This window comes from Anomaloglossus baeobatrachus, chromosome 8 (assembly GCF_048569485.1).
Source record: "Anomaloglossus baeobatrachus isolate aAnoBae1 chromosome 8, aAnoBae1.hap1, whole genome shotgun sequence".
NCBI lineage: Eukaryota > Metazoa > Chordata > Amphibia > Anura > Aromobatidae > Anomaloglossus > Anomaloglossus baeobatrachus.
In genome coordinates, this window is record NC_134360.1 from 254,287,323 (window position 1) to 254,298,087 (window position 10,765).

Consider the following 10,765-nt stretch of genomic DNA (forward strand, 5'->3'; position numbering starts at 1 on the left):
GGTCTACACATCTTCGAAGCTTGTGCGTGAGCGGGCAGGGATCGGGCACTAGTCCTACCCGTCAGCGAGACACAAATCCATCTTTCTTGCCCAAAGCAATGAATCAGAGCTCAGCTTCCATTTCACCAGCACAGTGTAAGAAGTGAATGAGCCCATCGTCTTCGTCCTGCCAGTCGGGGGGTTCTCTGTGGGGGGCAGTACAGCTGGAGAAAGGCCATGTTTTATGATAATGGAAGCTAAGTTACCGAAAAAACAAAAACACTTTTTGCTTCTTCGTTTCTGACCATTCCTGTTCCCGAATTAAGCCATATACACGGTTTGGAGCTAAAATGCGTAACAAAGGATCTGTGAAATAAATAAATAAATGGACAGACGTTCATCGTTGCTGCAGACGTCCAAGAGGGGACTATGAAAAGCCCAAAGAAATCGGCAGAAACATGATCCCAGCATAGGCCACTCGGTACCCCCGAATGTCAGCAGTGCAAAAGTTAAAAGGAGAGGATAAACTAAAGCGTGGGGCGCCCCGTGATGAGCTCCTGAATATGATCTGACGCCACCATTTAGACCCCTTATAATACACGTTTGATGAAGCGTAGTTCCATCTAATCATATGTAGTTATCCGATTAACAATAGGGTCTGTCGCATAGAAAATTCACCAATAGCCACTTCATGAGCCAAAACTCCATGTGTATGGCTATGTGTCCACAGATTGTGGGTGCAGGAAGGTCAGGATTCTGCATCAACGGCCAGATTTGCAAAATCAAAGTTTTATTGAGAATATGTTAAAACAGAGCAAATCATAAAATGATGGCAGACGCGCGTTTCACTATGAATAAGGACCGCTAGTCTAAAACGAGTAATGTCTGCCACCATCATTTTAATATTTGCTCTGTTCTAATGGATTCTCAATAAAACCTTGATTTAACAAATCTTCTCCTGGATATTGATGCCGAACGCCGACCTTCCTGCACCCACAATCTGTGGACCCATAGCCATAGTTGCCGACCTTCCTGCACCCACAATCTGTGGACCCATAACCATAGTTGCCCCCCTTCCTGCACCCACAATCTGTGGACCCATAGCCATAGTTGCCGCCCTTCCTGCATCCACAATCTGTGGGCCCATAGCCATAGTTGCTGCTGTTCCTGCACCCACAATCTGTGGGCCCATAGCCATAGTTGCTGCCCTTCCTGCACCCACAATCTGTGGGCCCATAGCCATAGTTGCTGACCTTCCTGCACCCACAGTCTGTGGGACCCATAGCCATAGTTGCCGACCTTCCTGCACCCACAATCTGTGGACCCATAGCCATAGTTGCTGACCTTCCTGCACCCACAGTCTGTGGGACCCATAGCCATAGTTGCCGCCCTTCCTGCACCCACAATCTGTGGACCCATAGCCATAGTTGCTGACCTTCCTGCACCCACAATCTGTGGACCCATAGCCATAGTTGCTGCCCTTCCTGCACCCACAATCTGTGGTCCCATAGCCATAGTCGCCGCCCTTCCTGCACCCCCAATCTGTGGGCCCATAGCGATAGTTGCCGACCTTCCTGCGCCCCCCATCTATGGGCCCATAGCCATAGTTGCCGACCTTCCTGCGCCCCCAATCTGTGGGCCCATAGCCATAGTTGCCGCCCTTCCGGCACCCACCCACAATCTGTGGGCCCATAGCCATAGTTGCCGCCCTTCCTGCACCCACAATCTGTGGGCCCATAGCCATAGTTGCCGACCTTCCTACACCCACAATCTATGGACCCATAGCCATAGTTGCCACCCTTCCTGCTGCGCCCCCAATCTGTGGGCCCATAGCCATAGTTGCCGACCTTCCTGCGCCCCCAATCTGTGGGCCCATAGCCATAGCTGCCACCCTTCCTGCACCCACAATCTGTGGGCCCCATAGCCATAGTTGCTGACCTTCCTGCACCCCCAATCTGTGGGCCCATAGCCATAGTTGCCGACCTTCCTGCACCCCCAATCTGTGGGCCCATAGCCATAGTTGACGCCCTTCCGGCACCCACCCACAATCTGTGGACCCATAGCCATAGTTGCGGACCTTCCTGCACCCCCAATCTGTGGGCCCATAGCCATAGTTGCCACCCTTCCTGCACCCACAATCTGTGGGCCCATAGCCATAGTTGCCGCCCTTCCTGCACCCACAATCTGTGGACCCATAGCCATAGTTGCCGCCCTTCCTGCACCCCCAATCTGTTGGCCCATAGCCATAGTTGCCGCCCTTCCTGCACCCACAATCTGTGGGCCCATAGCCATAGTTGCCCACCTTCCTGCACCCACAATCTGTGGGCCCATAGCCATAGTTGCCGCCCTTCCTGCACCCACAATCTGTGGACCCATAGCCATAGTTGCCGCCCTTCCTGCACCCACAATCTGTGGGCCCATAGCCATAGTTGCTGCTGTTCCTGCACCCACAATCTGTGGGCCCATAGCCATAGTTGCTGCCCTTCCTGCACCCACAATCTGTGGACCCATAGCCATAGTTGCTGACCTTCCTGCACCCACAATCTGTGGGACCCATAGCCATAGTTGCCGACCTTCCTGCACCCACAATCTGTGGACCCATAGCCATAGTTGCTGACCTTCCTGCACCCACAGTCTGTGGGACCCATAGCCATAGTTGCCGCCCTTCGTGCACCCACAATCTGTGGACCCATAGCCATAGTTGCCGCCCTTCCTGCACCCACAATCTGTGGACCCATAGCCATAGTTGCCGCCCTTCCTGCACCCACAATCTGTGGACCCATAGCCATAGTTGCTGCTGTTCCTGCACCCACAATCTGTGGACCCATAGCCATAGTTGCTGACCTTCCTGCACCCAGTCTGTGGGACCCATAGCCATAGTTGCCGCCCTTCCTGCACCCACAATCTGTGGACCCATAGCCATAGTTGCCGCCCTTCCTGCACCCACAATCTGTGGACCCATAGCCATAGTTGCTGCTGTTCCTGCACCCACAATCTGTGGGCCCATAGCCATAGTTGCTGACCTTCCTGCACCCAGTCTGTGGGACCCATAGCCATAGTTGCCGACCTTCCTGCACCCACAATCTGTGGACCCATAGCCATAGTTGCCGACCTTCCTGCGCCCCCAATCTGTGGGCCCATAGCCATAGTTGCCGACCTTCCTGCGCCCCCAATCTGTGGGACCCATAGCCATAGTTGCCGACCTTCCTGCACCCACAGTCTGTGGGACCCATAGCCATAGTTGCCGACCTTCCTGCACCCACAGTCTGTGGGACCCATAGCCATAGTTGCCGCCCTTCTTGCACCCGCAATCTGTGGGCCCCGTAGCCATAGTTGCCGACCTTCCTGCACCCACAATCTATGAACCCATAGCCATAGTTGCCGCACTTCTTGCACCCGCAATCTGTGGGCCCATAGCCATAGTTGCCGCCCTTCCTGCACCCACAATCTGTGGGCCCATAGTCATAGTTGCTGACCTTACTTTCCTCGATTGCTGCCGACACGTGAGCTTATCCTGCACCGTCCTGTGAGGGCTACTTCCATTTGGATTTTGGGGACCTGGATATTTTTTCTTAAGATTGTGGGTGCAGTATTCTTTGGTGAAAATGTGAAGGCTACCAGGTCCATGGATGTTCTCGTAACAGGTCTATGCACAGTTGTCGGATCAGGGTTCTGTTTTTCGTGGCCCACCCTGTATGTAGCAGAGGATCCATGTGTTCAATATTGCCTTAAAAAATACCAGGACCCCAAAAGACCCCCATTAAGTGACAGAGGTCCGTCTCTTAAGAATGGACACTAAGGATAACAAATAAGACTTCTCCATGGCTGATGTTACATTTTTTCCTACTTGGTTAAACGACCCCCCCAAAAAAAAGTCAACTTGTTGTGCGAGCGTCCCCCCGATTCTATTCTCCCACTAATCAGACCTCAGTAACGCAGCCACTCTGTAGCAATTTACACTTTATTAAGTACTTACATTTTATGTCCATAATTACAACATCGAACTGCAATAAAATATAGAAAAAAAAAAAAGATACAATACACAAAAGGAGTCGTTTAAAAGAAGCTCGTGCCCATCCCAAGAATCTTACAAGTCATCAGGACGCCGCGGTGCGACAGCAGTGATATTAACCCTCGCAAGTCCCAGGGATGAGACATCTTGCTATTTTTTTTTCCATAGTGGTTATGGTTAAAATTCCAGCAGGAGACAGCTGTACGTCAGTAGGATGAACATATCATATAGGAATTGTATATACATTTTTAATAATAACAATAACAATAATAATAATATTGGTCCACATAGTATTCATTATAACAAATAGATTCTATATTTCTGTAAAACATTAGTGTACATGTAAAGAGCATGTCTAGGCGGGATGAGAGGGGGCTGGATATGACCGTGCGGCAATGTATAACGATAAAAACACCCAAATATTGAAGATACATCATAGAAAAACTGGACTGTAAATAACAAAAAACCTTTGAGGAGTCTGTACCATGTATGCGGGATCATTTACCCATATGAAAGTCTTCACTGCAGCAATGTACAAACGAGATTTGTTCTTTGAAAATGTGAGAAAAATGCAATTATAAAAAAAGATGTCCTAAATACCTTTAACAATCAAACCACACTTACTTTGTCTCGGGAGATAATCACTAACACGGTCTTGTTCCACATGCAGAACCTGCCCTAAAATGATAGGAGAGTACCTATACCAAGAGCATGTGCGGTGGTAAGCTCCGCTGCTGTGACCCACAGAGGACCTATATCATGTGTATGTGCAGTAGGAAGGCTCCGCTGCTGTGACTCACAGAGGACCTATATCATGTGTATGTGCAGTAGGAAGGCTCCGCTGCTGTGACTCACAGAGGACCTATATCATGTGTATGTGCAGTAGGAAGGCTCCGCTGCTGTGACCCACAGAGGACCTATATCATGTGTATGTGCAGTAGGAAGCTCCGCTGCTGTGACCCACAGAGGACCTATATCATGTGTATGTGCAGTAGGAAGCTCCGCTGCTGTGACCCACAGAGGACCTATATCATGTGTATGTGCAGTAGGAAGCTCCGCTGCTGTGACCCAGAGAGGACCTATATCATGTGTATGTGCAGTAGGAAGCTCCGCTGCTGTGACCCAGAGAGGACCTATATCATGTAGGAAGGCTCTGCTGCTGTGACCCACAGAGGACCTATATCATGTGTATGTGCAGTAGGAAGCTCCGCTGCTGTGACCCAGAAAGGACCTATATCATGTGTATGTGTAGTAGGAAGGCTCTGCTGCTGTGACCCAGAAAGGACCTATATCATGTGTATGTGCAGAAGGAAGCTCCGCTGCTGTGACCCAGAGAGGACCTATATCATGTGTATGTGCAGAAGGAAGCTCCGCTGCTGTGACCCAGAGAGGACCTATATCATGAGTATGTGCAGTAGGAAGGCTCTGCTGCTGTGACCCAGAGAGGACCTATACCATGAGCATGTGCAGTAGGAAGCTCCGCTGCTGTGACCCAGAGAGGACCTATACCATGAGCATGTGCAGTAGGAAGCTCCGCTGCTGTGACCCAGAGAGGACCTATACCATGAGCATGTGCAGTATGAAGCTCCGCTGCTGTGACCCAGAGAGGACCTATACCATGAGCAGGTGCAGAAGGAAGCTCCGCTGCTGTGATCCAGAGAGGACCTATACCATGAGGATGTGTTGTGGTAAAATCTGCTGCTGTGACCCAGAGAGGACCTATACCATGAGCATGTGTAGTAGGAAGGCTCTGCTGCTGTGACCAGAGAGGACCTATACCATGAGCATGTACAGTAGGAAGCTCCGCTGCTGGGTCACAGCAGCGGAGCTTTCTACTGCACATACACATGGTATAGGTCCCCTCGGGTGTGGGGGGGGGGGTCACAGCAGCAGAGCTTCCTACTGCACATACTTATGGTATAGGTCACCTTCAGGTCACAGCAGCAGGGTTTCCTACTTCACATGCTCATGGTATAGGTCCTCTCCAGGTCACAGCAGCAGGGCTTCCTACTGCACATGCTCATGGTATAGGTCATCTCCAGGTCACAGCAGCAGGGCTTCCTACTGCATATACTCATGGTAAAAGTCCTCTACAGGTAACAGCTGCAGGGCTTCCTACTGCATATACTCATGGTATAGGTCATCTCCAGGTCACAGCAGCAGGGATTCCTACTGCACATGCTCATGGTATAGGTCATCTCCAGGTCAAAGCAGCAGGGCTTCCTACTGCACATGCTCATGGTATAGGTCATCTCCAGGTCACAGCAGCAGGGCTTCCTACTGCACATGCTCATGGTATAGGTCATCTCCAGGTCACAGCAGCAGGGATTCCTACTGCACATGCTCATGGTATAGGTCATCTCCAGGTCACAGCAGCAGGGCTTCCTACTGCACATGCTCATGGTATAGGTCATCTCCAGGTCACAGCAGCAGGGCTTCCTACTGCACATGCTCATGGTATAGGTCATCTCCAGGTCACAGCAGCAGGGCTTCCTACTTCACATGCTCATAGTATAGGACATCTCCGGATCACAGCAGCGGAGTTTCCTATTGCACATGCTCCTTTTATAGGTCATCTCCAGGTCAAAGCAGCGGAACGTCCTACTGCACATGCTCACAGGTTCCTCCTGTCCTATTATTCTAGGACAGGTTTCTGCCAGTGTAAGAAGACCGCGGCCACTTTAATGTACTATACACAAAAGTATGATGTGCTAGTTAAAGATATTACAGTACTTTTCTTTTCCTATTCTTAGAAAACCCCTTTAATGTGTACTGAAGCCTAAAAGAGAACTTAACAGGAGATTCATGCCACCAAAACCACAGATTGAGGCACTTCAGAGAAAACGTGCTTGGAAAAGTTGGCTGAGGTCTCTGTGTCACAGAGGACTAGTCCAATCAAGGTCCCCTGCCCCCCTCCCCTAGACTGACAGGTCCCTCCTTATTTGTGTGTGTGTAGGTCCTACCAGTCTAGTGAATCAGGGCAGGAGGACGCTGCTGGGGACTGGCCTCGTATTGGGTCAACAGAGATGCGTAGTCCTCTGCTGGTTTTTCGAAGAATGTTACCTCTAAAATGCAGCAGGGTTGAAGGGTGAAACATACAGATGAAATATTGGAGTGCGTAGTTCGGGCAGTATGAATCTACTGTCAGGTTCTCTTGAACGGAGGTTGTCCGATATCGAACGCTCATGGCACATCCACAGCATAGGCCACAAAGGTCTGATAGATGTGGGCCTCACAGATGGGATCTCAAGGACGACGTGCCGTCACACGCTACCGGGAATAAAGAAGTGGCGGCCCGTGGACGTCTCTTACCATCAATTTATGTGGGAATTCCGAAAACGGCAAAGAAAGTGCGATCAGCAATTTAGCAATTCTTGAGCTCTACTATAGATAAATGGAGAGAGCAGCGCATGGACAGCCATCCGCTGACGGTAGCTTGAGACTGGTGCAGGTCCCAGCAGATAGTAGAGACCGCATCTGTCGAGCTGTTATGGCACATCCACAGGAGATGGGAATAAGACCACACAGGACTGAGGTGCTGCACAATAAATCTCCTGAAATCGTGAAAAATCTCCAGAGATATGAAAATCTGATAAAGAGGAGGGCGTACTGTGAAATTTTGACACATGACAAATATGAGAATAGCAGATTATTGATCTGAAAGGAGCTTAAAGGGGTTGTCCACTACTTTTACATTGGATGGCCTATCCTTAGGATAGGTCATCAATGTCTGATTGGCTGGGGTCCGACACCCGGCACCCAAACCGATCAGCTGTTCTTGGTCCCGGAGGCGATGGCAGGGAGCTGGAAATGCTCAGTTCTGGCGCTGTTCTGTTTTCTGATAGTGGCCGTGGCCGGGTACTGCAGATCCACTTCCCATTCTAATCAATAGGAGGCGGATGTGCAGTACCCGGACCGGCCACTATCAGAAGACAGAGCACTGCCGGAACTGAGCATTTCCCGCTGTCGCTGCTGGGACCGAAAACAGCTGATCGGGTGGGGTGCGGGGTGTCGGACCCTGGCTGATCATAAGGACAGGCCATTAATGTAAAAGTAGTGGACAACCCCTTTAATGTTCATTTTAAGGATGTCGACATCCAGGTACAGAAGCTCCAATATCTCAACCGGCATTAAGTGACTTTTTTTTTGGTTTTTGCTATTTATGGCTAAATCCAGACTGGGTGGATGGGTATAGTGTGGGATGTGTTCAGTATTCCATGTTTGCATAATGTGAAGGATCGGTACGTGCCTAATGCACTAATTATTGCGAAGATGTCTGACATGAGCCATGGCATAAGGGAAGGGAGGTATGGTCGGGACTCGCGATGACAAAGCATGCACGCTTCTGCCTTGGCACCATTGCTTGTATACTGGGATGCAAATGTTAAGAGACTTAGCCCCAGCATGTCAGGGCATTGCTGAGAAGAGTAGTTTTGCAGAGGCTGGAGACCATTGGTTTATTATATTAGTATCCAAGGGTTGTCCACTACTTTTACATTGATGGCTTATCCTTAGGATAGGTCATCAGTGTCTGGTCGGTCAGGGTCTAACACCCTGCACCCCGCCGATCAGCTGCTCTCGGTCCCGGCGGTGGCAGCAGGTAGAAGGATATGCTCACTTCCGTCACTGCTCTGTCTTCTGATAGTGGCCACAGCTGGTTATTGTACCGCCACCTCCTATTGATTAGAATAAGAGGCGTATGTGCAGTACCCGGCCGCGGCCACTAACAGAAGATGGAGCAGTTCTGGAACTGAGCATTTTCGGCTGCCGCCGCCGGGTCCGAGAGCAGCTCATCGGCAGAGTTGCAGGGTGTTGGACCCTGGCAGATCAGACCCTGATGACCTATCCTAAGGATAAGCCATCAATGTAAAAGTAGTGAATAACCCCTATAATTTTGTGCCCTAAAAGCTGCACCTCTTCCCTCGGTGAATGAAAGATTATGACAGCTGCAATAAACCACACACATGGTGTCCCGTATACACTGTGCGGTGGAATTTGGCACTAAGCTGATGGCAGTAGGTCTTCTCCCCAAGATATCACCCTGGCTGCAAGTAGCATCCAATAATAAAGGTATATTCCAAATAAAGGCACCTGTCTGCAATTGGTAAAGTCACTAAACAAATTAAAGGGTTAATCTCATCTTCATAAAATGTATATTGTTAGATAGTGCTGATAAATACAAGCCCTTTTGCAGTTTACGGCTTATTAAATTTTTCATCCAATTTTGAGATATTAACACTTTTCTTTTGTTTACAGCCTGTTGCCTTGGAGACCGACCACTGTTGATGTCTATAGCTTGGAAGCCCTGCACTGAAGAAGGCCGGGGTTAGAGGGTCACAGAGCGTCCAGCGATCCTCGCCAGATTCAAACCAGTGCTAACAAGCTCAATAGAAAGGAGCTGGTAAGCACTGCGCATGTTCTGATGTCCAGCAGCGGTGGTCGGTCTCCAAGGCAACAAGCTGTAAAACAAAAGAGAAAAAAAGTGTTGATATCTCAAGAACGGCTGCAAATGTTAATAAGCAGTAAATTGCAAAACTGCTTGGATTTACAAGCGCTATCCAACAAAATCCATTAATGAAGATGAGGATGACCCTGTAAGGGCACATTCGAGAGATACGCCTCAGCATTATAACAACCAACATTATTTAACTACTGCAAAAGTATTATGCTACACGAAGCAGGAAAAAGAAAGGTATGTAACATATGGCACAGATGACGTATCTGCGTAAAACCTCTGATCCATAGGTGCAAATTATGCTTTAAAGGGAACCTGCCACCAGATTTGGCTCCTATAACCTGAGGCCACCACCAGTGACGTCTTATATATACAGCATTCCAGAATACTGTATATAAGAGCCCGGGCCGCTGTGTAGTACATAAAAATCACTTTATAATACTCACCTAATGGGCGGTGTGGTGCAGACCGGTCGGATGGGTGTCTCTGTTCTCCGGATCCGGGGCCTACTCTTTCAGCCATCTTTGTCCTCCTCCTTCTGAAGCCGGGGTGCATGACGCGTCCTACGTCATCCACACAGGCCGGCATGGTGGTCCTGCGCAGGGCAGATCAAAGTATTGTAGTGCACCTGCGCAAGACCTTAATGTCGGCGTGTGTGGATGACGTAGGACGCGTCATGCACCTCGGCTTCAGAAGAAGGAGGACAAAGATGGCCGAAAGAGGAGACGCCGAACTCCGAGAACAGAGACACCCATCCGACCAGTCTGCACTGCACCGCCCCTTAGGTGAGCATTATAAAGGGATTTTTACATTCTACACAGCAGCCCGGGCTCTTATATACAGTATTATAACATACTGTATATAGGGGATCACTGGGGGTGGCCGCAGCTTATAGTCACCAAATCTGGTGACAGGATCCCTTTAATTTCATCTCACGACACATTTTATCTGGTCATCCAAAATGTATTCCACGTAGTGTAGATACCATTACATAATCACGGCATCAATGATGTGGGTTAGTTTCCTTGTACTTGATACAGTCATGGTGATCCATATATTAATACAGCGCACACATCACGGCTGTCTCATTTCCACCCTTGGAGACAGTTTTTTTTTTTTTTTTTTACTTAAATGCATGTATTTAGGGCTAAAAAATACATTTTGCAGCGGAGTTTCATTACAAATTTTCCACCTTTTGACTTTGCAGATTGTTTTGCTGCACATTCACCTTTGATGTGTTCTGTGGTCATAAATCAGCTGACGAGCTCAGAAAAAGCCAAATAAATGCGTTACAAACTGTCAGACTGCCATAGCGAGCT

At 49.1% G+C, this 10,765-nt stretch overlaps 1 long non-coding RNA gene across 1 annotated transcript; it reads right to left on the reverse strand.

Annotated features, from left to right (window-relative positions):
* Positions 1-3,926: 3,926 nt before the first annotated feature.
* On the reverse strand, positions 3,927-5,601 carry LOC142249539 (uncharacterized). Its single transcript, XR_012725075.1, has 2 exons — positions 5,169-5,601; positions 3,927-5,124 (listed from the first exon to the last, which is right to left on the reverse strand). It is a non-coding gene; the product is annotated as an uncharacterized LOC142249539 (long non-coding RNA).
* Positions 5,602-10,765: the final 5,164 nt, after the last annotated feature.